General features: G+C 40.0%; 2 protein-coding genes across 5 annotated transcripts in view; one reads left to right on the top strand and one right to left on the bottom strand.

The window, feature by feature from the left end:
- SGMS2 (sphingomyelin synthase 2) overlaps window positions 1-3,465 on the bottom strand; it is a 38,763-nt gene extending 35,298 nt beyond the window's left edge. Inside the window, exon 1 of one of the 4 annotated variants that reach the window (XM_068681920.1) lies at window positions 3,347-3,465. The gene's annotated coding sequence lies outside the window, so the exon portion shown is untranslated. Of the gene's footprint in view, window positions 1-433; window positions 697-745; window positions 1,047-1,074; window positions 1,100-3,346 lie in introns of those variants that run through there. The other 3 variants (XM_068681926.1, XM_068681919.1, XM_068681921.1) reach the window with 3 other exon arrangements.
- Window positions 1-26,506, top strand: part of ETNPPL (ethanolamine-phosphate phospho-lyase) — a 397,476-nt gene that overhangs the window by 350,750 nt on the left and 20,220 nt on the right. The window lies entirely within an intron of this gene.

Below are 26,506 nucleotides of genomic sequence, written 5' to 3'. Positions count from 1 at the left end.
CAATTGCACTGACCTCTAGTAAATCGAATCCTGGATCATTTAAGTAAAAAAAAAAAAAAAAAAAGTTACTGGCTTCATTCAAGAGTAACTAAGGCTATATGGCGTCAAAAAACACCCACCAACAAATAATAAACAAAAGCAACTTCATTAAAAACAAACACCAAACAGCTTGGGTTTTAGACAAACCGATGAATAACTGCAGCAGAGTAAAGCTTGCCAAAACTTCTGGGAGCCCCTCGATTCAGGAAGGAGCGTAACCAAAACAGGTGTACGTGTGACAGTGCCACCCTGGAGCCATTCTCCTGGGTAACGAGCAGCTACCTGCTTCTAAGTGGTTAGGTAGCTTCAGGACAGATATTTATTTAACTTGCTGAGGTCTCGTAAATAAAAATAAATAAAAGGATTGGAAAGATTAAGCAGAACAACTGCTCACCTATATTGCCTTTTAGGATTTAAGTCTTGCCAGAAGCCCCATTTTCACACGGATCTTGAGCTAGGTTGAAGGCAGAAGCTGTGCGGGGTAGTGGAAAAGTACCTGGTCCCTCAGCAAGAAGTTGAGCTGCACTTCAGAGTTGAAGGCTGGCTTCGAGGAGCGGACCCACGGCAGCACACCTTCACCCCACGACGACCCTCAGCACATCTCCTAACCCCCGGGAGCCTCAGGAGCACTCTGGCAGCCTCCTGCCCGGTGCTGGGGGCAGCATTTAGGCAGGTGCCCCCCTCCCACACCCACACACCCCCCTACCTGCCAGCCAGCCCCAGGCAGCCGCTGCTCTCCTTCACGACGCGGCCTCCTCAGCAGGAAAACGTCTCGGGCTGCCCGCCCACAGCCCCCCAACGGGCGGGCGGCGTCGCCACCTGCACCCTCCCCGCTCCCTTCCTCCTCCTCCTCCTCCGGAGCTTTCCCCGCAGCCTCCCGGAGCGGCCCCGCACTCGGCAGCGGCGCCGCCTCAGCGCCGGCCCTCCCCGGCCGCAGGGCGGCTCCGCGGCGGGGGCGGCGCTGGCTGCGGGCCGCCGCCGCCGGCCTCACGCTCCCCGGCCGCCCCCGCCATCGCCGCGCCGTGACTCACTCACCCCTGTGGCGAGCCGAGGCGAGGCGGGGCCGGGCCGGGCCGGGAGAACCGGCGGGGCCGCCCGCAGCTGTTTAACGGCCGCCCCCGGCCGGTAACGGCAGCCCCCCGGGGCCGCCTCTGCGCGCGCGCGGCGGCAACGGCCATCGGGGTCCCCCCCCCCCCCCCCGCCATGGTGTCCTCAGCTCCCCTCAGCGCCCTGAGGCGGCTGGCGGTGCCCGCTCGGTTCCCCCCCAACACACAGAAACGCGTCTTTTCTCAAAAAAAATATTAAAAGTTATTAATATAAAGATTTATTTCCGTCAAGAAAGAAATAGAGAGCCCGTAACCGGTCACGGGGATGCTTCACGCCACACAGAGGGCTCTGTGGAAGGGGGGTTTGGGTTGCAGGTGTTATGCAAAGGGTAATAATGAGGGGTGGATGGAGGAAGGGTTAATGAGGAGGAGATGCAGCCGTGAGGGAAAGTCTCTCCTACAGGCACACGGCAAGCTGTAGGCAGAGTGCCCCCCACACCCCTTTAAATTCAAAAAAAAAGGGAAAAAGGGAATTATGGCCATTCTGCTAATTACTCCAGACACAACAGCCACCTGAAACACTCTCCTTCCTCTGTTGTTTCTGCAGCACCACGTCTGAGGGCCCACCTGCTCCATATCCATGGCTCAGGCACAGGGTGCCCGGTGGCCTCCAGAGGCTCGCTCATGCAGAGCGGCTTGCAGGAGAGGGTCTGCCCGACATCACTCGTGTTTGCAGGAGTGTTGCTCCCAAAAAGATTGTCACAATGTGAGTGGCACGTTCAGGAAGTCACAAAACTCAGCGAGGAGTCAGCAGCACACATCTCAGCTACGTTGCTTGGCCATAACAGAGTAACCTTCACAGAGCGGTCTTTGGACAGGAATAAGGAGGAAAAGAACTTCATATGGAACAGTTTCATGAGGGAAAAGAAACCTCTTGCACACTAGAAGTCCACGAGGAGAACAACGTTCAGATCACGTCCCTCCTGTCCCCCAGCAGGGTGACGGGAGGGAGGGAAGAGAGGAGTTTTGAGGAAAAAGTTACTGTTTGCCTCAGCTGGAACAAACCCAGCATCTTTTTCATTACTGTTTATTTTTTTTTTCTCCTCTTTCATGAGATCAGCAGGGATATTATTGGAAGCAGTAATTCTATAAACGAACACAGCCAGCCCGTGCATTAAAATTCTCTTTCTAAAGAGACACCCAGGCAGTCCTCAAAGGCAGCTGCCACCAGAACCCTGCTCAGAGCCATGGTGCAGAGCTAAACCTGCAGAAAGGAGTTCATGGAGCCAGGCAGGAGTAAGAACCACTTTGGAATTTCTAGTTCAAGCTAACTTTATAGAGTTTATAGAAAGAGTAAGCACCAGCACAAAAAGAGAAAGCCTACTTGCATACCCAAGCCATGGCAGACATCTACACAGGAGTTAGATATACCAAGCAGGTACCCAGCTCTTCGCTATGGAAGGAAGTTTTGGAACTAGTGAAATGCATGAACACGTACGTACATACTCTGGGTAACCCCGCGCACTGCCTCTGCTGTTGTCCTGTACACCCTGGTTCTCACAGCAAGCTCATGCCTCAGAAAGTACAAGTTGAGACTCCTACCTTGAAACAGGTGAAGAAACTCCAGAATGTTTTTTTTTTTCCTACGCAGTTAGGAATAAATACACAAAAGCCAAGAACATGTAAAATATCAGCGCTCAAAGAGATTCTTCAACAGCACACGCTCACAAAGTACTCAATAGTGCTAAGTAAGTTGCATGGCTCTGGAACTGAACACCTTTCAGCGATGACACAAACCACTTTTTAAAAATCAGTTCACTAGTTCCCATTTATCATCAAGGGGTTTAGAACAAGCAAAAACAAACAACAACAACAAAAAAAACTTTTGCTTCTAGATTCACCATTAATAATATCACTATTTCTGTCAACCAAGCAAGTAGACCGAGAGATAACCCACCAGCAAGATTGTAAGAAGAGTTTTTTCCATCACCACTCACATCAGAGCTCAGAAGCACACCATACCACCCTACAAGCACGGTAAGAAGTAGTTTTTTATCCACTACCGTAGTTATTTACCCATTACCATAGCTGATACAACCAGAAGCTCAGACAACAAGCCCACCCCAACAAGCCAGGAGAGGCTGCTCCCAAGCCCCACAAGGAGCAAGTTACGAGGACAACCAACCACTCCTCACTAACCACACAAGTCCCAGGGACTCCCACCACCTCCCAACAGGGAGCAGAGATCCCCCAAAACTTACAGACAAGCCCCAGCTCCCTCCTGGCACTGCCCTCCCGGCCGTCCCCGGCTTTCAAAGGAGGCGGCCGGTGTCCGCCGGGGGCGGGACCGCGGCCGGCACCGGGACCGCTCCGCCCGCAGGTGTGGGACGGCCCCGGGGCGAATCCGGGGCGAATCCGGAGCGAATCCGGTTCGAGGCCAGTGGGGTCTGCCCGCTGCCCTCAGACGGCGGGGAGCGGCCCCTGGGCAACCTCCCTGGGAAAGCTCAAGTGCTGCAGCTTTGCTGCCCTGCCGAAGCTCATGGGACAGTGAGGAATGCACTGGTTTAGAGGGCAGGGATCTTGTGAGAAAATAAAGCAATTGTCTCACTTTCTATAAACAAGTTTCCCCTATGGCTGAAGCCAAAAATTGATTGTCTATCTAAAAATACGCGCATCTAAAATCACCGGCTCCGGCTTCAGAGCACTTTCTGTACAAAATATCACTTGAAGACACACTTTTTGTGCATGAAAGAGAGCCTTGGAAGAAATAGTATGAGTGCAGGTACTGACTTGATAAAGGGTGTAGAGGAGGAACGGGAGATTGAGGAAAAATAACTCTAGTTTATCTTCTGTATTTGCAAGTCAGAAGATCAAGATGTTTCTAGGAAACTGTGTCAAGCAGAAGCATAGGAAATATTCTCAGCCTCTTTAGGAAAGGAGATAACATTTTTGGAAACAAACAGTACATCAGAGGAATAATGCCAGGCAGCTGAAAAGGCTTATTAATGCTCTTCTCTAGCATCCTAAGAATTTCTGGATATGACATTTAATGCATGAAAACTAGAAGAAGACTGTGTGGCTGTAACAACTACCGCTTAGTCAACAGGCTGCTCCATCAGCCTATTTTCTTCGATACTCAGTCCTATCTACTTTATCTTCTCATCATGCTCCAGAGTGGTTCTCTGGTCTCATCTTTTCCAAGTAAGTTTCTTTTCATTTCTCAGCCTTAGGGTTTTACTTTTTTTCAGCAGGCCCATCTGAAGCAGAACAGTGTTGCTAAAGCTTTCACTGCTAGCAACCGTCCTCTGACAAAAAATAAAAAATACTGGGTTTGTTTGTTTTTTCCCCACAGTAACGCAAAACAAAAAACCTCTACATTTTAATACAAACTAGCGGTAGCTGAACACAGAAGTTGCTATATGGTCTCTTTTTGTCTGCGTGTGTGTGGTTTTTCTATGAAGGACAAATTGTTCTTATTCAACCAGGAAAGGAGAAAAAGAAAAGAGGGAAATGGAAATAAGACTGAACGGTGAATGAGCAATCCAAATGTGCTAAGCTTTACCACACCCCATTGAAGTATATAAGCTGTGTAATTTTTATCTCATTATCTTACGTCTAAGGATTCTATTAGTATGAAGATTATTTTTTTTTAGTCAAAATTATTTTTAAACCCCAGCAGCTGACACAATTGCATGAGGGACAATTGGCCTACTTAAAAAGACGTGACTGCTCTTATCACCTGAATGTAAACCCAGTATGAAACACACAGTGAGAACTATCATACTAGGGCACCCTATCTAATGTGCTGCCCTGGCTCTGATAGCAGGCAATGCACGAAGCTTCAAAAGCTGTACAGTAATATTCTAGCTGCTTATCTATTCTAGCAGCTTATCTGCTTACTTTGTCAGGTACTCAAGTTTTGTTTTCTTTCTGGTTGCAAACCAGATTTTTTTTTTTCCCTTTAAATAAAAGGACCAACAACCACCTTAATGAAGTTATGCACTGAACAGCAGAAGATTGCTGCTCTTTATTATTGTTTTGTGTGTGTGTGTAGAGTGTGATGCTCCTCAAAATGTAAGATGTTAACCCAGTCCTATGCCCATTTCTCCAATAATTTTAAATGATGTGGGGGGGAAATACTGGAAGATATACAAACACTCTGCAATGAAATCTTACTATTAGTTTGGGCAGACCTGTAGCATCAAAACTGAAAGTGAAGTAACGGCTAAAGACATTGTGACAGATATCCTTCAAGTGAGTGAGTCATGAACCACAGAAATATGAAGAAGCAAAAGACAGAGCTGACTCATTTATCAGTTCTGAATTTCAAATATGACATGCTTCTTTTGATGTTATTCTATGGATTAGCAGGCCTTTAGCATGTCTTCTTTTGCCGAGGATTCAAAAGATATGTGAGGTTAGTGAAAAGATGCACGAAAGCCTTTGTTCCACCATATCTGAAACATACCAGAAGTAATTTTGAGCTTATTCTTACGTAGGAGCAAAATGCCCTCGTTCTACTTACAAGAAGTCATGGCCAAGAGATTTGGCATAAAGGCCCCAGCCAAGAAAAAGTTGATTGATAGATGGGCTTCTAGACTGAAAAAAACACTTGCTGAAGAGTCTCTATGCCAATTGGTGTATATCATCACACAGATGTGATGTAACTAGGTGGCTTATGATGGGCATGAAGCCAAAGTAAAGGGATCTGGGTAGTGTTATGTCCTGACAAATGCACATTTACTGTCGTAAAGATGTGTTCTAAAGTGTCCTTTCCTTTGATTCGTATTTTTAAATTGTTTTGAAAGAGGATGCAGAAAGGGTGGGTCATAATACAGGGAGAAGGGTTCTTCCTATAATCTGATGAGAAAAAAGACCAAGAGAAAATTAGCCTGAGAAGAAGGGCAGATCTTAGAAGAGATGAGGGGGCTGACAGTGCTCCATGAAGCCTCTCAATGGAAAACACCACAGCAAAATCTTGACTTCAGGTACTGTGAGTCGATATGTAGGCAGACTTTTGGGATGTCTTCATTGTGAAGAGGGGAGATTCTTGTTCTTCTCCTATAAATAAATCACAAGGAGGCATAAATGGAGATGTCTCCAGGGCCGCACACACCAGGAAAGATAGTAGAAAGTACAATGGCAGTGGAAGACCGTTGTGCAAGCTGAGGCTGATGGGCCTATTGCATCTAGTATTAATATAATCAATACTGATAAATTATGCGCGGAGCTGAATTCGCATTGTGCCAGTTCAGAGATTGGCATAAAAAGTATGAAAGTATGAAAGATCTACAGGGTGATAGGCTTTGCAGAAGGGACCTCACTGGAACCAGGAATATGAGGATTCTTAGCTGCCTTTCATAGTGTGAAGAAAGTTAAAGCACATTATGCTTTGATTGGAGATACTGCTCCTTTCTGACTCAGCAATAATTTATGGCAACACTGCTGATAGGTAACCACCGTGAGAAAGTGCTGGCATCCACGGGCCTGACAACAATATGCCCAGTGAGTTATTGATCAACTGTAATCAATGAAAAGAAGCTTTTTAACATATTTCCTTGAACCAAAATAAGCCTCTTTTCAGTAAAAATAAAAGAAATACTTATGTTTCACATACCATAATTTTTTTTTTTTTTTAAGTGTTAATGACAGTTTTATATATTTTTAGTGTTTTCAATCCAACTTGAAAGATTAATGTGTAATGGATGTTCAGTTGATTGTTCTAAGCATTCGGTTATTAATAATATAATGTTCAGTATTTTTTATCCGTATACATCCAGGCTAGTTTTTAGAAAGGAAGGTATGTACAATCATCTGAGTTATAAAATTAAAAAAAGAATGTACAGTTGGTGACTTCTCCAAGATTCGGCTGCACGTTGGTAACGGGATGAGGATTCCTGACTTCAGATCACTGATCTGTATACCGCAAGCCAAGGTCACACCATTTGCTATCAGTGGGAAGTCTGGAGTGTTTAGAATAAATAAATCTTGAAAATTCAAAATAAGCCCTGAATGCAAACATAGTAGTAGAACAGGGAGTGACTGTGTGAGCACTTGCAAAGATGCAAGATCAGACCTCTGGTACACAGAACAAGAGAAGGAACCTCAGAATCAGAAAGTGCTGGAAAAATCTTTTTAACGTGACCATACTATAACATTGTTCCAAGAATGTTACAAAAGGAAAGAAGGTCACATAAACCCACAGTGTTATGCTAAATTTCATTAGCCTGCCAAAAACACGCAAACCAAACAACAAAAACCAGCCAACCAAACAACTGTATAGACCATTAGGAATGCTGTTTGTTTAGTGTTTATCTTGGGATTTTTAAATAGAAGATGAACTCTATTTCTAGGTCTTCTTTGTGACATTGTGCAAGTTGCTTCTAACTGTATTTTATGGGTTTTCACTGTTTTTTGACAATGCAGTTACAAGGGACCTGAGATCAGCCTCCTCTGTCAAATATTTGGGGGATTTGGGATCATATTTTGAAACCCTTGAAAAAGGTCAAACATATAAAAAAATGCTCTCTTTTATCTGTTATAAATATTTTTCTTAATCTACAGAAATTAACTGTGTATGAAAAACCGCAGAGACCTCTTCACATTTCAACAATAGATCCCCTACAGTTTCTAAAAAAATAAATAATCTTGACATCCCTCATACTAAGTAACAATAGCAGTAATAAGAGGAAAAATGTGGACTAACCCATAGTTTCTTTAGCTATTTAAATATTTCATAGGTTTCCATTTGAAAACTCATGTTGTACAGGTGTTGCACGTGTTTCCTAAAATTATATTGACAGAAGCACTGAAAAAGCAGAGATTCACCTTGCTAATGACCTCTGGTTTTGGCAAGATAGTAAGCATGAGGAAAAGAGAAGATCTGTTCTCACTGTAAACAGGAAAAGAGGCTTTATAACAGCAGCATTTGCTAGCACCTCTAAAATTAACTCTGGGTCAAGCTTTCCATGATAAATGCTTATTTTAGAGTTAATACAGAGCAGCTGAGCCTATAAACACAAAAAATTACATTTCAAACTAGTCAGTTTGGGAACTAAGTTTTAAAATAGTACATGTGGAAACAAAAACATAGATTTATACTGAGCATTCATTTCCTATTATAAATTGTCTGGGCTGCAGTATTTCCACCTCTTCCTGTGATTGAAATGTAAGGTAATTTAGGGCACAGGCAGATAACTGCAAATCATAGCAGAGCTTAGGTTAGGAGGCACCCCTGGAGATCATGCAGTGCAACCCTTTATCAAAGTAAGGCTAAATTCAAGCCCCCATCAGGTTGCTTAGGGCTGGCCAGTCAAGTTTTGAACATCTCTAATGATGTAGAATCCATAACTTTTTTGGTCAAGGAGTACCAGTGTTTAATCACTTCAGTGGGACATTTTTCTCCTTTTATCTATTTGACATTTCCCTCTCCAAATTCTAACTGCCCCTGTGAAAATGTTTATCGCTTTTGATCATAAACTTGTGTTAGACAATATAAAGAATGTTGTCAGGTAGTCAAAGCTGAGAAAACACCTCTGATAGACGTTTCTGACATTTTATAACTCTTGCATTGTCTTATTGAAGTTGAAAATACTTGTTTGGATCCCATGGTTTCCTGAAGTGGTCTCACATCAAACAGCAGGAGAAAATCTTAATAAATGAAAAAAAAAAAAAAAAAAAAAAAAGACACTGAAAGCAAGTATACACAAAGCTTTGTGCATTTAGTGTTTAATTTGCATACAGGTAGTACAGGCAGAGAAAGGCAATTTACCGTCCAAAATTGTTCAGTTTTAGCAGTTATTAGATACATTATAAATGTGATCAGTAAGGAGGTCTGCTGGGCTTTGGCAAGTTTCTAAAGTTTTGCCAGTTGCTGAAAATGTTCTCTTCTCTATGAAGGAGATGCAACGTAAAGGTAAAAATAAAAATAGGGGGCTCCTGAGATGCAAATCTTCTTATGGTGATACAGAAACAGCACAGAAAACAGAAATTTCGAAAATGTAGGAAATTATTTCTCCCTAATATTCAAAAAATGACATTCAACACTCTTCTATGCATTGCACATAACTATCTTAGTTGAAGGTGGTTTAGCACACTGTGGTACTAGAAATAGCACATTTTGTAATAGCTCCAGTGAGATATAAGGAACTTCTTGAAGGTCTATCAGACTATGGCAGTGTAAACTGAGTACTCCTCTAGTCTCTTGATATCTCACATTTTAAAATATTTACAGTTAAAAAAAAAAAAAAAATTGGGATTCTTTATTTTGGCACATTGGAAGATGCACTTTCTGCTTTGCCTTAGAACAGGAGTTTCCAATGGCAATTTCTGTGGTATGTGTAGTGCTCTTGGTCAGTGAGCCATTCCCAAATCGTGCACAATGCAGCACAGGGACGAGAGCTGGCACTGCCAGAAGGAGCCTGCCATCGCTGCTGCTGGTTCCACAGCCTCTGGTACCCCTGAACCCCAAGCACTGAAATGGAAGATAAAAAATACCTCCCAAAGCCATATGCTTCTCCGATGACTTTGCAAATGAAACTATTCAGCGTGAAGAGAAGTGGGGTTGGCCTTTTTTTATTTTTCCCTCTGCTGTAGATAATGGGAAGAGTTGAAATTGAAAAATGATTCTAAAGGACATTTTTAAGTTTTAAAGGAAAAAGGACAAGTTAGACACATCACCAAATCCCACCAGTAGCTGTCTAGGTTTTACAGCCCTGCACAGGAGGGTGCTGAGTCATTCCAATATTATACACAGAGCAGTCCCCTGTAAGGGTAGCTGGAGAACATTGGTTTTAATCCAGACTATAAAATGCACTGGAGAATCTCTCAGGAGCAGAAGGAGTGGAGGAATGTAGTTTAAAACACTGAGAGCAGACAGGGTCAAACGAAAGTGTAGGTGCATATTATTTTGTTATTTAAATTTTAACAATAATGGCCAGACCGAGGAAGGGTAAGTTTGTATTATACTCCACATATTGGACATTACACAAAGTGTTTACCCCGAGGGTAAATCCTGTGTTAATTCATCACCCAAAACAAGTTTGCAAACAAAGAACTAGCAGAACCTGTCAGGCTCGGGGAGTCTGGCAAAATTTATGTTTTGATTATAAACTAGGCGTAACTTCTAAATATTTATTTTCTCCAAAATTAAAGAAGGAAAAGAAGATACATTTTATGTTATTTTTAGAACCAGGCAAATCTTGGCTGCTCTGTTATCTTGTACTGGTGGGTGGCAAACTCTGCGTATACATATTCTGGAAAGCAATTTTGAGGTTCCACAGTAAAAACCACAAATGCTGGGTGTATGGAAGATGTTGCTGTTTACAGCAAGTAACCACTTTCACTGGTTTCTGTCCACTTTTTGAGGTTAAGCATCTAGATTCCAGTTAGATATTAATGCCAATTCAATTTTCAGGTTAAACACTGATGTAGTGTAGATTCCCCTCAGTTCTGTTCATGTAAGTTGCCTCAGGTACATAACTTAATTCTGAAATGCACTTTCAGAAAACTTTCAAATCTGACCCATTTCAAATCCTTATAGATGGAGCCGACTATCATAATTACATCAATATTAGCTTCTGAAGCTTACCTATAACAGCATGAAGACTGATTTGTATTTTGCAGAAATTAGATGTTCACAGACAAATGCATTTCTATTAGAAACCGTAGAGCCGAATGAGCATAAGCCAACTAAATAACACCACTTCCTGATGTCTGATTTTTATTTGTGCATAATAAGTTCCTAAAAGCAGAAATATGCTAAAATGTGATAAAATATCAAACACCCTGCTGCCCCCATCTTGGATACACAGGTTCTAACTATCAACGTTGCTCCTTATTTTAGCTTATCCTATTTTTTCCCAGCAGAAACTTTCAGCAGTTAGAGATTTTGTATGCATTTAAAATAGAAATGAATCCTGAGAAAAGAATACCTATTATTGTTACCTATGCTGAGCACTGAAAAGCAACACTTGTGCTTTTTTTCAGCTGTTTTTGGTTTTGTTTTCTTTTTGGGGGTATCTGACTTTGTAATTAGAAGAAATGTAAAAGAACTAAGAATCACTCTTACCTACCAAATTAATGGATAGCTTGTATGATTTCAAGAAAATAATCTGTATTGAATCAGTGTTTATGTTTGCAATTTGTTCTGTGAAAAGAACAGCATGGCATTTTGCAGTAGCTGGCATATACAGTAGTGGGTATGTTTTATATCTGTATCGATCCTTTATAGTGTCTCATAAAAGAAGTCTGTAAATTATTCATATCTAAAACAAATTAGATGCTGGAAAAAAAGCTCTACCGAAATCCATTTTAAGGGCAGCAGAACTCTAAAGTCAGCTGGCTTAGCTGCAGCGATTTCTAACAATCATTCGATTGCTAATAATACCTTAATCACCATGTAAAAAATACCCTCAGACACTACATATAAACGCACTGGTGAAAAGTAAGTTTAGGTAACAGGCCTCAGAAGGCACTTCAGTGGGATATCTGTTAGCCCCAGAAATGCTGGCCTGTTTCTATTGCTCCAGGGCAGGAAACAAAGCCATGTGAATATTAAATGACCAATCCTAGATGTTTGATACTAGCACACTTCAGCACATGGTATAGCATCTTACCACATAGATATTCCCCTGAACTGGGTCTGTGCTATAAAGCGACTTCCTGACATGCTCCAGGTTTGCAGTTTTCAAGAGGAATGGGGTCAGGCCTTCAGTGAACACCCTGAAACAATCCTGCCAAAGCCACAATTCTTCTTGGACTCCTTAGTGTATCAGTGCAGAAACTAAAATGAGCTTGTAAAGTGATCATCTGACTAATTGGATGAATATGTAAACATCATGTTTATGGAAAACATATACCTACAAGTAATATTCCCTGGATACACTGGTTATGACTAGAGTAGTGGGGAGGAAAAGTAACTGAGAGCTCGAGGACGGGCGTAAGCAACTGTTACAGTCTCACACTTTTGACTAAGAGATTACCACACACATGCTTATAAATAGCTAGTATAGTTTTTCATTTCTTTTTCTTTATTTTTTTTTGTTTCACGAGTTCTTCTCAGCCTGTCATGCAAGGCACCAAGCAGCCAACAGGCACAGCACTGCTGTCTTAGGCTGAGGCCTTCCTGAGTGGCACATGAGCTAGCTAACTAGTAGGACTGCTGTAGCACAAGAACGCTGCCAGCAAGTTGTCCAAATATTTACTTACCTTAACAGGCAGATTTTACAGCTGACGCTGAACTGCATGCTGCCATGGCTACGCTGCTTCCAGTAGCTGAGCTAGTTCATTTGAATGTAGCTCTTGTTTCTCTTCAAAACACCACAGATAGCCTATGGCTTGAGCTACCAATATATATACACATACAGATACTTCTGTTTACCTTCCATAGTGTATAAAATATTGGAGGATTTGGCTATGCATATCAAACTTTGCATATAAAACACAATTACTCCATGACAACTGTGGAGGGATCACATGCTGAAGCATATAAAGCCAGCTGGATTTAAAGGTGCTTTTCAAGATGCCTTAACCCCATTAACTTCTCAGGAAACACTCCAGGCATTCCAAGGTTTTCAGTTGTGGGAGTCTTTCAGAGGTTAGAGTCTGCAAGTAAAACCTGCGGGTTTGGTTTGGTTTTGTTTTGTTTTTAATGCACATTCTTGTCATGAATTTCTCCAGGTCTAGCATAACCCTTCCTACTTTTAACACATTACAAATCAGGCTGCTACAAGTAAAGGTGTGCTGTTGAATCACTACATTGATTAGATACTGGAAAATGGAGTTCAGTTTAGACTGTTTGACTTCAGATTGCTACTCTACCAAATCCAGATATATTTACTCAGCCTCCGTTTCAGTGAAGCATGTCTGAAAAGACCTGTAAAGAGGAGACTAATAAAACCTATCTCCATGAATACAATAGAAACCCAACTGTTTTCTGTTTTCCCATAAACTCTAAAGGACTAAGTTATTTTTAAAGCTGTGTTCCAAAATTGTTAATCTTTGTATGACAGAGGTGCAGACAAGTTTCAGATGATGAAATTCATTTTGATTGGTTTAGCTTTTTTAAAACTTTGGTTGGTAATTTATATACATCATGTAGACTTTCTTTAGCTGATCTAAAGACAGAAATTAACATACTAACCAAAAACAAACAAACAACAACAACAACAAAAAAAACAGTTTTGATAAATCACTTCTCTTCTTTATAGCTGTAGAAGACTAGACCACTTAGTTCTCATGTATAAACAACTAAAATTAAATGAGATGAATCTGACCCTATTAGACCATATGGAGTTCTCTGAAGAACATGTTAAAGGTAGTTTATTTTCTGTGTCCTGAAAGAGGCAATGAGGTACAGCTTGAAGTTAAAATAGTCTGACCCTGAAATTAGTGAACAGTAACAAACAAATTTTCACTTCATATTTAGTGAGATTTTTCCTTCCTAATCTGTAGCACTCACTCAATTTTTGGTACATTTTGGGAGGAGACCTATGATCTGGATTGCTGTCAATGGTGTTTTTTGAAGAACCAATGCAAAGCCTTTCTCTTGAGTGTTATTCAAGTGGTGAAGCCCACACGTATACACCACTTAATGTTTTGGTTGCTCTGATGACCAAGTCAAGAAGCTTTTAGACAGTAGTTTTTGGAGGAGTATTAAGTGAAATTCCAAAAAAGCCACCTTATTTGGGCATCTAACAAGGAACATTCATAGACATAAGGATTTTTTTTTTTTTCCTGAAGCCATTCTTTCTACTTTATAGAGCATATTATTTCTTCCAACTTCATTGCTACCATTATAAAAGTTCAAATATTCTTCAACAATTTTAGGCAGTGAACTGACATGCTGCATTAGTCACATGCCATCATTCCATTAAGCCAGTTTTGAGTCTAATATGTGGTGTAGGGAAAGCAATGCTATTGGAAAATTATTACATGCTCTTCTTTTGAACCTTAGAGGTGAGAATATTGAGGGGTATGATGAATCCTATAGCACGTATAAGGCCCAAGTACCCACACTTATGCCCTTGGGTAGTCTCGGTAAATTGCTCAAGTAACTGTAGTTGGCTTTGTGGTTTTAACTGGTTTAGCATTTCTCCCTTCTTGTCTAAAATTACAGAAGGGACAAATTGTGTATTCTTTGCTAACTGCAACTTTCCATTGCAGAAGCACTGGAATTCAGGTTGGCTTGCCTATAAATACTGACTTTCAAAAAATGTTTGTGGTGTGTTCACACAAAGGACACTTTACAGCTTCAGTTATCCCACTTCATACAGCATGCCTGGAGCACACACCTTGCAACACTGCTGCACACCTATCCATAATGCATTAGGATTAAGACTAATTCTTAGGTGCATAATACTTTAATGAAAAACTGCCAGAACTGTTTAAAATGAAATGTCTTAGCTTCTATTAATATTAGGGAGAAATTATTACATAGCACTGTAGAATTATATGCACTAAGAATCCCATCCACCACATAGCATCCACCTGATAGAAACACTTGAAATGCACTGTTAGCACATTTCTGTAGAGACAAGGGTTCAAGAAGGCATTGCCAACCCAGTTGGGTTCCTACCATAATTAAAATATTATCATTTAATGGCAAAATATTTTTGTTCTTGTTCCAAGAACACACCACTGCAATCCAGTTGTTAAACCAAATGTTTTCTTTTAGCTTTCCTCAAAACCGTAGCGGCCAAACTACACACGACTTCAGTGGATTCTGTTCAAGCTTCCTTGTATAAGCTGTATGGCTTTCTTGTAAGTGTAGCAAAGAAGAGAAGCTGCACTACATAGTAAAAATCAGTGTAGTATGTCTATCTGCAACTTTGATTTGGGTGGGAATATCACAGAAAAGTGCAGAAGAGATATACTTTGGAAAAACAGATTAAAACACATGGCAAGCGATAGAAACAGACAGATTCCTAACTCAAAATAAAATAAAATAAAATAAAATAAAATAAAATAAAATAAAATAAAATAAAATAAAATAAAATAAAATAAAATAAAATAAAATAAAATAAAATAAAATAAAATAAAATTAGGTCTTCAGAAATAATTCCATCAGCTGCAGTTACAGAATCTGGTTTTGGAAGGCATGAGATGTTTAGATGATGGAAAACTTAAATAAGGAAGTCATCCTAATCCTAAGTATTGCTTTGTTATATCATTTGGCTAAATTAGATCATCTGTACCAACAGCTGCTTTCTGTGCACTCCCTAATGACCACAAATAACAATATTAATCTGTCTTCTTTTGTTTTGTTTTGTTTATTTAATGGGATCCAATGTCAAAACCATTATTTTTTTAAATCTTGCTAGAATCATAGGAAAAACATTCAGTGGGAGGAAAATAATTAAGGAGAAAATAGGTATATGAGATCAAAGATTTCCTTCCCCCCCCCCCAAAAAAAAAAAAAAGATTAAAAGCAGGTCTTGATTTCATCATGTAAGTCTAAGATACATTGTTAACAAGAATTTGCTTTCATTTAATGTTTTTATAGTACAAATATCTTGAAAATACAACTCCCCTTAACCTTATGTACTTCTATGTAGCAAACAAACACATTTAAAAACTTGGTGAGGGAGTGGTAGCTGGCTAAATAAATACATAGAAACTCCAGTGTTTTGTCATGTAACAAACTATAATAACACTTCAAAGTTTTGGACAGATTTCCTTATATTATTGGTTTAGGGTGTAACTGTGTGGAAAATTGTAAATGTTGTCTTTTGGAATTTACTTTACAACCCTTTGTAATCTTCAGCTATATTTATAGCTTTAAGTGGGAAGAAATCAAAATTAAAGAGGCCTGCTTGTGCATCCTTTGTAATCAAATGCTTTTCCCATTTCTCCTTAAAATAAAAGCACAGCCTGCATGTTTGGCTGCCTTAGGAGACCACCCGAAGAGTTTACAAGTCATGACCTAGGGCAAACTATCACTGTGGAAGAGTGTTAGCTTCAGGAACCTGCAGAAAGGAGTCATGGATAAACTGGGCCATTTTTGTGGGGAGAGTGGGGCTACTTCATTTTGAATTGGAGGATTTAACCAAAAAGATGAGGAAAATGGGGAGTTTTTCCGGCCTAGGGATAAAACATGAGCAATCAGTTGATCCTAAGGCACTGGGATTGACACTTTCATGGTTCACCAGTGCACCAGAGCAAGCCACCCTCACAGCCTGCTCCCAGCCAGAGCTTGCAGACCTCCTTCAAGGCCATGGTGGCCCCACGCCTGACTGTCCCCTGCTCCTGGTCCCCCCGCTGGCTCTGCCGTGACCCCTGGGGCTCAAAGCAAAGAAGCAAGATGCTCAAAGCAAAGTTTTATAAAGAAAAGGGGTTTTTATTAGACCAACTGCTCCCATTGGCAAAAGTAGCTAGGCTTCAGGGCACACAAAACCTTCAGGTTTGTGCAGCTGTAGAAAGGTGTCACAGGTACATCAATGACAAGAACTCCGTTCTGCTGAAAACTCTTGGGCTAAGACTTGAAAGCTGTTGCTACCGAGGGAATATCCCTAGGGATCAAAATGGTTTTTGGGGTAGTATAGAGGAGCCTTCCCAAAAGAGGTTCCGGATCTGGTCTTTTGGTATAGTGAAAACCATCATCACCTCATTTGCTGTAATAGAAACAAAAGTAGAAGTGCACAGACAGGACACAGATCTACCTCCCACAGCAGCTTTGGAAATGTCCCAGAAGTACTTGTAAGAGCAGCTGGGTATGCTGCAAAAGAAACAGAATAGGAAAGTTTTCCAGAATTTCAAGTTTATTGCTGGCTAACCTAGGCTGTGTTGATCAGATCACAGCTGCATTTCGTTTAAATTTTATTCCTTTATATTTTGACTGAACTCTCATTGTTGCCTGCTCATCTGTTTTTTCCTAAACAGCACACAGCATCATGGAGTATGGAGTCCAGCTCCTGCCTGAAAGACTTAAACAGGTCATATAATCCCATTTATAAATTTTTCAAGCCTTCATCTTAAAAGAGGTTTTTTTTTTTTTTTTCTTCCTTCCATCCATACTCTTCTAGTGAAGCTATTACAGTACTTAATGTCCCTAACGATTTGAAACTTTTCTCATTTCCACAATAAATTTTCATGGCAATATACTCAGGTGACTGTACCCTGATTTTGAGTTCTTCTTTAAGTAGCTTTCCTTTTGATGTTTTTTGTATCATCCTTTATTCCCAGTGTGTTTGGAGAGCAATGATACACCTTTTCTCAGATTTTCCTCAAATAAAAAAACAAGGTAATAAGCTAAATAAGTTATATCTTTTTAATCTCTTCTATCAAGATTGTCATTTATTTTATATAATTTCAGAAAAGGTCATAACAAATTCTTATATAATATCTTGCACACTTTCCTGTCTGTAGGAAAAGCTAATTTTATTCATAGTTTAATCTCCATGGTAGTACATAATTCAGCTTCAACAGAGGATTTTTTTTTTTTCCACCTAAGTTTCTTTTCTAAACTGTGAACTATTAGTGGCTAGTAAAAATTCCTGTTAGTAATTCCAAAGTGTACAACCTTGCACTTTGTACATTTTAACCTCATCCTCTTGCTGTAACTGAAGTTCAATGACCTTTATGATATTCCAAGCCTTTTCTAGTTTGACATTGCCTCCAAACTTTGTCATCAGAAAATGTCATAAGCACACACTTACGCTGTGCCAAAATTAGCTATGACACTATCCACTATTTTTAGTCCCCATATTAATCCTAGAGAACTCTGCTGGTAACTTGCCTCCAAACATACACTTCCCTTTTTAATGCAACAGGTTGAATCTTTGCGTTTTTGCCCTAGTAACGAAGATAGTACAAACTATCCAAAACAATAGAATTTGTGTTTTTCTTTGCAATTTTGATCTGATTCCATTTCATTTCCCACCTCTAAATTCTTATTTTCTCCTATAGAGTAGGCTTTTTCCCATTCTAGGCTAATTTTTCATAGGCTAATATATCAAATGGTTTAATAAGGTCCATCAAAGTTAGGCCTACAGTGTTTATTTTAACTAGAAAAATAAAGAGCTGTTTTGTATTTGTTTGAAAGAAGGCAGCTAGTTAGTTCTCATACAGTCTGCTTCCCATAACAGGATTTTTCTTAGTCTTCACTTTTTTTTTTTTTTAATATACATTTTCCTTGATGTGTTAATTATTCCTTCCTATGCTGTGTTTTAAAGCCCTGTATACTATCAAAGTCTGTTTAATAGTCTTGTAGTTTACTGGGTTACTTCCTCTTCTCTTCCCATACTATATTTGCTCATCTTTAGTAATATTATACAATACTTGCCTTGTTTGCTTTATTAACCAGCCTTCTGCTTTTCAGTTCACTATTTAAGACACTGCAACACTAGTAGACACTGTAACAGATTTTTTTTTAATTGTTATTCCAAAAATAAGCTCTGAAAGTGGTACTATGCTATTAAGAGAAGAACTGAGCTGCCTAAAGAAACAACTATACAAGCAAATTATGCCAGCTAATACATGAGGAAAGATTACCTCACTCATAGGTGTACATGGCAGGAGAGAGGGAGGAGCAGAGCGATGAGTGATGGGTCTCAGTAAATGTCACTTTTTTGTTGTTTGCATTATCTTATCTTTTTCAGACATGTTTTCTAATTAACACATGCTGGTTTGTCTTGTTTCTACATGAAAACACAGAAGATGATTAAACTGCACAGAAAACAGGAATGGTAATGGCTTAGCTGATTCAGCTTCAACTAAACCCAAGTACTGAATTGCTCTAACATCTTGCTATCTACAAACAGGGGAGGTCTTGCTTTGTCTTCCACCTTTTTCCTTCTTCCCACTGATGCTGTCTTCTCTCCTTCCACCCAGCTGCTCATAGCCAAGCTCTATTAGTCCCTTTCTTGTCCTTGTCCTAGTGCTCATTGGACTCTTTGTGAGCAGGTACTGATCACTAACATGGCACAAATCCATCAAGAACACTTTCTTCTCTGCTGTACTTCTCAAAGTAGCATGTATGCAGTCTGAGATCCAAGAGATTCACCTTCTTTTTATTAAATTAGTTCCTTTTTTTTTTTTTTTTTAAAAAAAAAAAAAAAGGTGAATTAATTTCAAAATTAAATTAGAAAAGCTGGAGAAGACATGTACTTTGAGTTATAAAAACAGTCATTTACATTTTGGTTAAAGGCAGACTCTCTGCCTTTAATGGTAATGACATAAATGGTTTAAAAATGACTGAAACTCCTCTACCTTATTTAAAGCACACTGTTTCTTTCCGAAAAGAACTTAGGAAAGAAGTGTTCTTTTAAAATTAGTTATGGTAGAAAGTTTACTCTCTGTGAGTGGTAATAAGGACATAAATAGGACTCATTTGGCTGCTTGCCTAATGGTCAGCAAACCCACTGGGGCTGTATCTAAACTAGGGAATAAAAAGAGGAGGCTTGCTGTAACTGTATCTCAATTAAGTTAATCGCTGAATGCCCTGAATGCTTGTTTTCTTTGCTGTTGGAGGTCACCGTGATTTACCATAACAATTACTAATCAGCTTAGTTTGAGTCATTCGTCTCTTTCATATGCTATGTTCTTAAAAGATGTCACTTTTTTCAGTCGTTTATATTATCTTGACCTTCTCAGATACATTTCCTAATTAACGCGGGAGGGTTTTTTTTCCCATTATCTACCCCAAAACAAGACAGGAAAGATGCATCAGCTGCACGGTGTTTTACTGAACAACTTTCTGGAGACTGTTGTCAGAATTTGCAAAGAGCACAAGCAAAAACAAAGATCAGGACATTCCCATAAGGAATGGTACAAATCCTACCATGTAGCGGATATTTGGGCTTGAATTTTTCTGTGTTGGCATAGCACCGGAGAACTGAAATCTCTAGGGCATCTTAAACTGTCTCCTGCATATCTAGTATTTTATGTGAAATATAAAACTCGGGCTTTAGATCTTCACAAGATCCAAGCTAATTTTGAAAATACCATTCCAGAGTGAAACAATAAGTTCATTGTTTGTCCTATGCTGGAGAAAGGGATCGTGAAGGAGAACAGCAAAAATTTCAAGAAGGAATCTGAACTCCTGCTCATTGAGAAAGGAACTGGATTTTCCCTTGCTATATCCTCTGTAAATGAAGTCATTTAGCATTCCCCGTAATGAGTTCAGGGGAATCTGGTTTCTGCTTAGCAAAGGAGGCACTTCAAGGTAAAATTGCTGTGAAGCAACCATTTATCTGGAAATATGGAAGGCCTTAATGTTCCCGCTAGGCTCTGACTCTCCCATGACTGTCTTGACATGACTGTCAAAGCCTTGGCCCCAGGTACCTTGGAGCAGTTTCTCCTGAAGCCAGAAGGCCCACAAAGAAAGCTCTTCTTGTCTGATGCCTTCCTTTATAGCAGTATTCAAGGAGATACAGTGACTTATTCTACATCTTTGAAAACAATGTCTCTCGGATGATGTTTTTTGGTTAAATTCCTCCTAAAATGTGAAGAGATAGTCAATGTCTGCTATTTCAGGGACATGCCTATTAAGGCAGGAGAAGGCCTCTCTTTCCAGGGGCATCAGTTAGGCCGATCAAAAGGGCCACAAGCCTGTGAGTTTCCATATTGCCAAAGAATTCATTTTGCTTCAAAGTTGTTTTTTTTTTTTTTTAAACCACAGTGAATCAAGGGCTTCAAATATAAGGTCTGAAGTGAGAGATTACAGATTCTGAAGGGAGGGCTGTCTTGTCTAGATATACCACAAGGGCTGCTGTAAATGTTAGGTCTACTATAGAGTCTTTCAAGCTAATGGCCTGAAAATTGCGGTCTTAGATGGAAAGGGCGAGGCCGAAGAGGGGAGCAAAGAAAATTATCCAAACCTGCTGATTTTTGTACTAAAAAGTACCAAGTGTGGAGAAGTGTGTGTGAGCTACTTTGGATCAGGACTGCTGACCATCACCGTGTCTCCTTCAGTCAGAAGACACGTCGCTCTGCTGCCTCAGAAGAAGATCATCCCGCTTTTAGTTCTCAGCGCTGCAACTCCTCTCCTGTGTGAAGCTGTGGAAAACCACCTGCTGGATCTCGGCTACATTTTTCTGAGTAAACAGCATGAAAAGCTCGCATTGTTTGAAGTGCTGGGGAAGGTGGGAAAGTCTGTGAGAAGTTTGTTTGTGTTCTCCATGTCAAACAAATTGTTCTTCTGTAGGAAAGAACTGGCAGCCAACATTGTGCCTCGAGCCCTCTCATGACACGGTGTCTGTAGGGAAGAAATGACTGGTTTTATAGTTTGGTTGAACACAAAAGTTCAGCTTCTGTATCTACACCTCCCTATACACTTAAACAGTCACAGAGATGTTTAAAAGACGAGCATGTAAGTTACTTATCATGGCTTTCTCTTCACTTTTCTTCTGTTTATGTCAGGTGAGCCCGTCCCTGCTTAGTGACATCTCTGGGAAATTTTCCAAGAAATTGACAAAATTCTCTGAGAAGAATGTGTTCTCTGAGCTAAAAAAGCTGCATTAAACTGTACTTCTACAATTTCCAATTACACAGGAAAATTATGGAGGACATTGTCATATGTCAGATCACAATAAAGCTTTATAGGCTGCTGTGTAAATATACACAGACTGGTTCTTGATGTGGTTTCCCACAATAGTTGCACTAGGCTTTCATCTGGTGTAATTTTCGCTGAGTGCTGTAATGACAGGTTCCACAGAGCTCGCCTCATTCATTTTTAGCTCTGCGAAACCAAACTAGAAAAAAAAAATGAGAAGGGAACAGCCAGTAGCTAAAAATGGACTCTGAAAAAAAAAAAAAAAACAACTTTCGCTACTAAATCCTCTCTCTGCACACTAGGGACTGGTCACTATAGCTCTGCTGTAAAACCATATGTTTAGGATGCAAATAGATGAAGACTGCTCCTGCCACATGAGGCAAGGTGAACCTGAGTGGCAGCAAGAAATGAAGTAGTTTTGTGATATGGGTCAGCTGAAGCAGATCAAAGCTACCAGACACAAAGGCTCCCGATCACATGGAGCCACCCCCACAGCAGGTAGCCAGCTGTTCATACACAGCTTTGAAACCACGCTCTGGATGAAGTCAAGTAGCAGCTTTACCGAGCTAAGGAACTCCAAGCAATGTGAGCTGAAACAGTCTAACGTGTTTGCTATGAAAATACTATTGCTAAATTAAAAAGAATGTAGTAAAACAGTAAAGGTGCTCTAAAGGATAAGTAAAAACTTAACAAGCAGGATTAAAATGATTCATTTAGAAGGAACTTCATTTCCATCTCTGTCTGAATGTATTTTTGGTTAATTAGAGGAGTTTGAGATAATACATAACACAAACAAGAAATAACTTTATTGCCTGTCACGACCCTTCCAGTGATAACTGCAGGATTTTCTGTGAATTTTGCACTTTTGAATTTTGCTCTTTTCTGTGTAAAATTTCCACCCTGTTCCGGTAAAAAGATCACGATCTTCACTCTAGTGCATTGCTAAGCTCCTACAGAGGGAAATTTAAAGCTGCCTTACCTCAGTGTAATCAGTATAGTTATTTAGACACATTATTGGGGTCAGAGCTCAATGTAGAAGCACTTGTTTATTTCCCTAAATCATCAGTGAATATGTTAACACTGGAAGTGTCACAATGATGTTTATGGAGTACTGACACTTGTCTCGAAAATTTAGTTGGGAAGAACAATTTTCCTGAAAAGACAACTATATATGAAAGCCTACAATTCAAGTAGTTTTCTCTTGATCATCTGCTTTGATTTCCAGACTAACAGAAGATTGAGATGGAAGGCTTTTTATAAAGGAAAATTTGGATATGAATACAGTGATGATTCTGCCAGAGGTACACCTCACTTTACAAATTCAAAGCTTTCTTTGTCTTCTACCTTATTTAACTTCTTCCGTTATGCTTCTTTGTCCTTCCTATCCAAATGTTCTCTTTTTTTCCAGTTACTCTGAGCTTAATTTTTCCTTCTCTCATAACATCTTGAAAGATGATTCTGCAGCACACTTCTCTAGAGAACAAAAGCATACTGTTGAAATGTTCTTTTTCTTGCATGGTTGTATTTTTTTCCTATCATTACAATCCAACTCTGAGTAATAGTGTTAATGTGAAAAATTATTCATCACAATAATAAATCTCCTAAAATTTCTCTAATTACTTTTAAACACTCTGCTGCAAACTACTTGAGTCCTTTGTAAATTAACATGTAAATTAATATATTTTAAATGCTGAGCATGGATATTAAAGGCCATACACAAATACAATCTATATAAGGATTTAGAAATGCCAAGTAAAATCCAGTCACATCTGTCAGGACCAACTGAAACACAATGAAATACAGGAGTTAACGCTGCCACAAACCAGGTCAGCCTGCTCCTTGGACACTTACCAGACTGTGCTGTTTGCTCCCAGTCCACTGGGCCTGGTCTGTGTTAGGTTTCTGCAGTCTGAAGAGACTCCAGGTCCTTCACTTGTGTTTGTATTGTGAGGTGCAAAGTAATGCTCCCTTTGAAACTGAACATACAGTTCAGCGAACTGACTCCTGTGCCTATTGTTGACTCTTCAGACTTCTTTGTTGTTTAAACAAACTTTCAAGAAGAATTTGTTTTGCATAGACAATTCTGGGTCGTGTTTTTGTTCTTTGGGCATACACAGATGTGACAGCAAAGTCTAAGTGAGCTACAAAAAGAACTAAAATATGATCTGTCATTACTTGTAAGGTACCAAATTTATTTGTGAGAAGACATTATCTAAATGCAGTGTGCTTTTCTCTTTCCCATAACTAGAAGTCTATCTGTTCATTGTGACTGCACTCCCTCCAGCAACTGCTCTACCTACTTTGGGTCAAAATGCTCATCCAGTAGATTAGTTTCTCCTACTTTTTAATCTCTCAACTTCTCTGTCATAAGACTTTTTGTCTTTTTCATCACCTTCTGCAACCAGGTGATATGTGGTTTAAATGCCCCATCCTTTCCTCCCTTTGCAGACTTGAAAGGGTGTATCGTCATACAAGCCTCTCCTTGTCCAAAAGAGAATAGCCAAAATGTTATGATCTTATGCCAACTCCACTTGGAATTCTGCTTCAAAATGCAGGTAACGAAATGACACGTGGCTTGGAGTTAATGTTTGAAGTCCAAGATAAGCACAGCTCATAAACAGAGAGACTGCTCCAGTCCTTGTAACTGCTACATGAGTACAAACGTGCTCCAAATAGACACTGTACATTCATAGTGATGTGTAACAGTCACCCAGATTATCGGATTGGATTCTTTACTAAAGGAAGCCGAGCTTCTTATTTCAGGCTGTGTACATGCCCAGTGGCTCTAGGTGGACAGTGAAACTGAAACTGAAGTTATCAGGCTCAAGCCTTCGTTATTGTGTCCTTTCTTCTTGGTATGAACCTAAGTTATTGCGTTTTGTGCAAATTGGCAGAACATTTTTGTTTGTTTGTTTTTGGTAAAAATCTGTAAAAAATGATTTGGTAAAATAACCTGAAGGCAATGAACTGAAAAATATGCTGCTTCCTAGGTTCTGAATAGTAAAAAGAACAAAAAAATGAACACGAAAAACATCTCACAGTAGCTGCTGCCTGAATATTCATCAGGAAGCCAGAACTCTGTTCTGAGCGCAGCCAGTGCATAATTTTGCAGCACAGCTCTAACCATTCGATACTGGGGAGAAAGCCTGACAGAATCAGAAGTGGCAGGAAGGTTACAACCACAAAGAAAGGTTCATAATAAGGACACAGCTTACAGTAACGATTCATTCTTACCGAGGTACGTTACAGGCTGACACTTCAGGAAAACTTTCCCACCAGCTATATACCGTATCTCTTAGTTTCTTTGCCTCCTTCTCTCTCCCCATTCTCCACACGGCAATGAAAGGAGCTCTTTTTCCCCTTCTCCCACCTCGCTGTGTTCTGATCTGAAGGTCTCCAAGGCATCATTCCTGGGGCTATGTTTTTCAGGATTGCTTCCCCCCGTTCAAAACTGCAGCTTTGCTGAACAGACAGGTACCAGCCCAGAAACATAATCTGCTGTCACCGAATGAAATGTCAGATTCTGGATGCAATCCCATCTGGTTTGCTCACTGAATAGCTTGCCCAAGAGATTGCTGAATCTATTTCAGACAGTAACAACAACTCTAGACCTTTTTCCAGGGGTCACCCTTGTGATCTTGTTTAGCTCTATGGTGAGGGACCTTTGGTGACTCAAAAGATTATTCCAATGTGATCTCAAAGCTGAAAAGGATTAAAAGGTCTCTGTTTCGGAGACCTGTATAAAACTCTCCCTCCCATTTTTTACCTTGTTTATAGTGGTAAGAGAGAACTTGTAAGGAGACAGAGAGGAGTCTGGGTCACTAGATAAATGGTTTTGACCAAAATTGACTGCGCCCTCAGGAGGAACTGCTAAACTGCTTGTGCTTATATTGTTGTTTTTCTCCAATTTCAGATCTGCTGGTATGTCTGTCAGCATAGCAGCATATTGCTCTTGAACATCAAAAGGAGTAAAAAGATATAGACGATTACTCCAGCATTTAGAGATTGATCCTTAGCTGCTGGGCTGAAAGCCTCTTAAAAAAGGCTAAAACCTTCAGCTCCTTTTGATTTGATTAAGTGCACTAATCATCTAGTCCAACTTCAGTCAGGGAGAAATCTGGGTGCAAATGCTTCACAGGCTGGTCTCTGCCTTCCTCTGACCACAAGCTGAGATGAGAACCTGTCCTGGGCACTGCGATGCAAAAAGTGGGTGTGAAGCAACACCAAAACAGCCTGCAATGGTTCTGCCATAGCCTGGGTTGGTAAAGCACCCTGTTGCAGACTGAAGCGGTTATGTTGGTAAAATATGAGCTCCAAGTTCCCTCGTCTTGAAAAAAGACTTCCAGTTAAAGCTGCTTCAGACTTGCACATCTGGCAAATATATATATATATATTTAACCTTTATGAAAATGTCTGCAGTTTGATAAATATTTTAGAGTACAGGAGAGTTTTGCTTGTTCTTCACTTGAGTCTCTGGGATTAAATGCCTTATGAACTGTATTAGAAATGTGTTTTGAGTCTCTGTTAGCTTGGGCCTTTGGGTGTTCTCCACTGAAATATATTTTATAATTCACTACTGGTAAATGTCATCACAGTTGGATAACTTTATTTCATGCACTTGACATAATAATATTTAGGATATAAAAAAAAATCTCCAATTTCAAAGCATTTTTCTCAAATTAAGGAGTTACAAAGCAGTAAAAAGAATCATTATTCATGTGTTATATGACAGGAAACTAAAACACAGAAAGATAAGCTCAAAACCTTTAGAGTCAAGTAGTAATTTGCAGACCTATTTGAAGTGCTCTGTTTTTCAAGTATGGTTAGCAGCTATGTGGCTTTATAGGTTCTAGATGCTCCTCCAAAATGCATGTCAAAATGCCTGATATTGGACAAAAAATAACGGAGGTGTGATGTATAAATGTCTTTT

The sequence above is a fragment of the Anas acuta genome, chromosome 4 (genome assembly GCF_963932015.1).
Source record: "Anas acuta chromosome 4, bAnaAcu1.1, whole genome shotgun sequence".
NCBI lineage: Eukaryota > Metazoa > Chordata > Aves > Anseriformes > Anatidae > Anas > Anas acuta.
This window is presented reverse-complemented; position numbering and strand designations above follow the sequence as displayed.